Here is a 5,537-nt window from a genome sequence, read left to right on the forward strand (position 1 = left end):
CAGTGGTACATGGGAAATGAGCTGGCTTCTATCACCACCCTCTCACCAATCATCAAGGTAAATGTCTTTAAACATACATGTATTGTGTTTTAGGAGGGCTGGGGTATCCAAGGTTCTGAATAACATGCTACCACAGAAAGAAGCATCTGCTGCTCAGGTCTGGAGACAGAAACACACACACACACACACACACACACACACACACACACACACACACTCACTCATACACTCCTACACACAGGCTTCACACACAACTGGTAGTGTCCAGGCAAGTACTTAGTAGTATGAGGTGGGCTTTGAACCCATCCATGCTCCAAAGGAAGAGACACCTTTCCCTAATTCACACTTCCATTCTCCCTCTTTCTCATGCAACGCTGCCTCCTCCTCAAGCCCACACTTTATTATGTAGAGCGAAATTATTCATGGCTATCAAGTTAAAGCATTCTCGATGTTGCTGTGATTCAAAACAACAGCACAGTCAAATGAAGAACATGCTTGCATATGAAATGTGATTATTTCGTTCAGACATGGCTCATGATGACAAGGACCACAACCCCAGGATCAAGCTCTGCTCTCTAGCAAGCCTACCTGTGTGCCTGGACACCTCCCAAAGTGCTTCATGCTCTCATTGCACCCTCAGAGTCAGACAAGGGGACTCCAAAGGACTCAGGTGTCTCCCATGCTGTCTGAAAACGACTCTCACTTCTCCTGGGAACCAAATGTAACAACAAAAGTAGCTTTTTATTTGGAGAGCACAGAATTGTTTCAAAATACATAGCTAAAACAGTCACTGCTTTAATTGCTAAAGCACTTAAAGCAGGGATCGTTTTAGCTGTGTATTCTGAAAAACTTCTCTAGCACTTAAAACTCGGACACTTTTAGCTGTGTATTTTCAAAAAGTTGTCTCTCAGTGCCTCAGATAATGAAGTCAAAATGAGGGATCTGTGTCAGCTTGAGTTGAGCATTCTTTTAGTAATAAAGGATTGAGTTCTATTTGAATTTTTTAGAACGGATTCTCATTCTTGTCAATCAACAGTCAGTTTTCTCTGTTAATTTCTAGAAGAGGTAACAGAGTTAATCCAAAACCATAGGTGTATGAAAGTCCAGATTAACAAGTATGCTCAACAAACCAGACACTGAGCAGGAAAAGGGATCGTTTCCAAGTGGGCCTTAAGGCCCACAGCAATCCCTGGGCAAAAATCGAGAAACAGAGACAGAAAAATCACCCGCCTAAGGCTTGTCACTTGAAAGTGAGTGGCTGACTGACTGGCCCAGGGCTGGAAATCAAATCCAGGTCTTCGGACCTCTCATTTCAGAGGGTGCACTGCCTCCCCCAGGCCCAATGTTACAGTGAAACTTCTTCACAAGAGCTTGACTGGATTGAAGTCAACATCAAAAGACATTAGATTCCATCGGCACCGTCTTTGGTCCCTTGTCTCAAATCAGAATTGCCTGGTTCAAATTTTAACATTGGGTCTAACCTGAGATATCTTGCCTTTCCACCTGAAACTCTTGAAAAGGCTTGATTCACTTAGGAGCTCCCGCTCCAAATTAAGAGTCAAGAACCTTCTTGAGCAAAGCTGAGCAGGCCTCAGTGGTACATGGAAAATGAGCTGGTTTCAATCACCACCCTCTCACCATCCATCAAGATAAATGTCTTTAAACATACATGTATTGCATTTTTAGGAGGGCTGGGTGTTATCCAAGGTTCTGAGTAACATGCTACCACAGGAAGAAGCATCTGCTGCTCAGGTCTGGAGACAGAAACACAGACACACCCACACACACAGACACACACACACACACACACACACACACAGGCTTCCCACACAACTGGTAGTGTCCAGCCAAATACTTAGTAGTATGATATGGGCTTTGAACCCATGCATGCTCCAAGGGAAGAGACACGTTTCCCTATTTCACACGTCCATTCTCCCTCCTTCTCATCCAATGCTGCCTCCTCCTCAAGCCCACACATTCTTACGTAGAACTAAATTATTCATGGCTATCAAGTTAAAGCATTGTCAATGCTGCTCTGATTAAAAACAACAGCACAGTCATGGCAAACTCATGCACCTGGTGGATCTACCATTCTGGAATCTGGAGGATGGTGGCACTCTTCTCACAACTCCATTAAGCAGTGTTCCAGTAGGGACTCTGTGTGGGGGCTCCAGCCCCACATTACCCTTCTGCACTGTCGTAACAGAGGTTCATTAGAGCCCTGCATCTGTAGCAAACTGTGCCTGGGCATCCAGCCATTTCCATATATCTTCTGAAATTAGGTGGAGGTTCCCAAACTTCAGTTCTTGACTTCTGCACACTCACAGTCTCAATGCCACATGTAAGCGGCCAAGGCTTGGGGTTCCCACCCTCTGAAACACCCAAGTTGTACCTTGCCCCTTTTTAGTCATGGCTGGAGTGGGTGGGACCCAGGGCACCAAGTTCCTAGACTGCTAATAGCACAGGGACCCTGGGCCCAGCCCACAAAATCATTTTTCCTTAGGCCTCCACACTCAGGCCTGTGATGGGAGGAGCTGCTGTGAAGGCCTCTGACATACCCTGGAGACATTTTCTCCATTGTCTTGGGGATTAACATTAGTTCCTTGCTACTTATGCAAATTTATGAAACCAGCTTGAATTTCTCCTCAAATAATGGATTTTCTTTTTTATTACGTTGTCAGGCTTCTCATTTTCTAAACTTTTATGCTCTGCTTCTCTTATAAAACTGAATGCCTTTAACAGCAACTGTCACCTTTTGAATGTTTTGCTGCTTAGAAATTTCTTCCGACAGATAGCTAAATCATCTTTCTCAAGTTCAAAGTTTCACAAATCTCTAGGGCAGGGGCCAAATGCTGCCAGTTTCATTGCTAAAACATAACAAGTGTCACCTTTGCTCTAGTTCCCAAAAAGTTCCTCATATCCATCTGAGACCACCTCAGCTTGGACTTCATTGTCCATATTGCTAGAAGGCTTTTGGTCAAAGCCATTCAACAAGTTTCTAGGGAGTTCCAAACCTTCCCATATTTTATTTTTCTGAGCCCTCCAAACTGCTCCAGCTTCTGCCTGTTACCAAGTTCCTAAGTTGCTTCCACATTTTCGGGTGTCTTTTCAGCAGCATCCCACTCTACAGGTAGCAATTTATTGTATTAGTCTGCTTTCATGCTGCTGATAAAGACATACCCAAGACTGAGCAATTTATAAAAGAAAGACGTTTAATTGGACTTACAGTTCCATGTGGCTGGGGAAGCCTCACAATCATGGCATAAGGCAAGGAGGAGTAAGTCTCATGAGATCTGATGGTTATTATAAGGAAGAGTTTTCCTGTACAAGCTCTCTTTGCTTGCTGCCATTTATGTAAGATCTAAGCAAGTTACATCTAAGCAAATTACATCTTATATAGATGGCAGCAAGAAAAGAGAGCTTGAACAGGAAAACTCTCCTTTATAATAACCATCAGATCTCATGAGACTTACTCACCATCATGAGAACAGCATGGGAAAGACCTGTTCCCATAATTCAATTACCTCTCACCAAGTCCCTCACACAGCATGTGGGAATTCAAGATGAGATCTGGGTGGGGACACAGCCAAACCATATCAGTACTATTTTAATTCCATCACTGTTTCTTTAATTATATATTTTTTGTGTTATTTTCTCAGTGATTGCCCTGGGAATTGCAATTAGCATCTTAACTTGAAACAATATCACTTGGATTAGTCCCAACTTAATTGCAATTGTATATGAAAACTTTGGTCCAATATGCTTCCATTTATTTTTGTTCTTTGTGTTATTTTTATGCAAATCATATCTTTATATATAATATGCCAGTAAACATATTTTACAATTATTGCATTATGCAGTTGTCTTTTAACACCATATTGTTTCCTTTATGAGTGCTGTTTCTTTCCTCACATGGATTCAAGCTAATGTCTACTGTCATTTTATTTCAGCCTAAAGGACTTCCCTTAGTATTTCTTGTAGGACAAGTCTGCTAACAACAACCTTTCTTAGTTTTCATTTCTCTGAGAATGTTTTAATTTATCCTTCAGTCTTGAAGGATATTTGAATATAGAATTCTTGGGTAATAGTCTTTTTCCTTTAGCAGTTTAAATATGTCATACTTCTCCCTTCTGATCATCATCGTTTCTGAGGAAAATCAGTTTTTCATTTTATTGAGCGTCGCTTGTATGTAATAAGACATTTCCCTCTGCTGTTTTTAGGATTCTTTGTCTTTCCATAGTTTGATTATGACACATCTAGAAACAGATCTCATTAAGGTTCTCCCCTTTGAATTTTTTTTAACTTATTTTATTGCATTTTAGGTTTTGGGGTACATGTGAAGAACATGCAAGATTGTTGCATAGGTACACACGTGGCAGTGTGATTTGCTGCCTTCCTCCCCATCACCTATATCTGGCATTTCTCCCCATGCTATCTCTCCCCAACTCCCCACCCCCCACTGATCCTCCCCTATTTCCCCCCAACAAACCCAAGTGTGTAGTGCTCCCCTCCCTGTGTCCATGTGTTCTCATTGTTCAACACCCACCTATGAATGAGAACATGCGGTGTTTGATCTTCTGCTCTTGTGTCAGTTTGCTGAGAATGATGCTTTCCAGGTTCATCCACGTCCCTACAAAGGACACAAACTCATTGTTTTTGATGGCTGCATAATATTTCATGGTGTATATGTGCCACATTTTCCCTGTCCAGCTTATCATCGATGGGCATTTGGTTTGGTTCCAGGTCTTTGCTATTGTAAACAGTGCTGCAGTGAACATATATGTGCATGTGTCGTTATAATAGAACGATTTAAAATCCTTTGGATATAAAGCCAGTAATGGGATTGCTGGGTCAAATGGAATTTCTCTGTCTAGGTCCTTGAGGAATCGTCACACTGTCTTCCACAATGGTTGAACTAATTTACACTCCCACCAACAGTGTAAAAGTGTTCCTATTTCTCCACATCCTCTCCAGCTTCTGTTGTCTCTAGATTTTTTAATGATCGCCATTCTAACTGGCATGAGATGGTATCTCAATGTAGTTTTGACTTGCATTTCTCTGATGACCAGTGATGATGAGCATTTTTTCATGTTTGTTGGCTTCATGTATATCTTCTTTTGTAAAGTATCTGTTCATATCCTGTGCCCACTTTTGAATGGGCTTGTTTGTTTTTTTCTTGTAAATCTGTTTTAGTTCTTTGTAAATTCTGGATATCAGCCCTTTGTCAGATGGGTAAACTGCAAAAATTGTTTCCCATTCTGTTGGTTGCCGATTCGCTCTAATGACTGTTTCTTTTGCCGTGCAGAAGTTGTGAAGTTTGATTAGGTCCGATTTGTGTATTTTGGCTTTTTTGCCAATGCTTTTGGTGTTTTGGTCATGAAGTCCTACCTGACAAAAACAAGCAATGGGGAAAGGATTCCCTGTTTAATAAATGGTGTTGGGAAAACTGGCTAGCCATGTGCAGAAAGCAGAAACTGGACCCTTTCCTGACACCTTACACTAAAATTAACTCCAGATGGATTAAAGACTTAAACATA

This window comes from Cebus imitator, unplaced genomic scaffold (genome assembly GCF_001604975.1).
Source record: "Cebus imitator isolate Cc_AM_T3 unplaced genomic scaffold, Cebus_imitator-1.0 Scaffold3, whole genome shotgun sequence".
NCBI lineage: Eukaryota > Metazoa > Chordata > Mammalia > Primates > Cebidae > Cebus > Cebus imitator.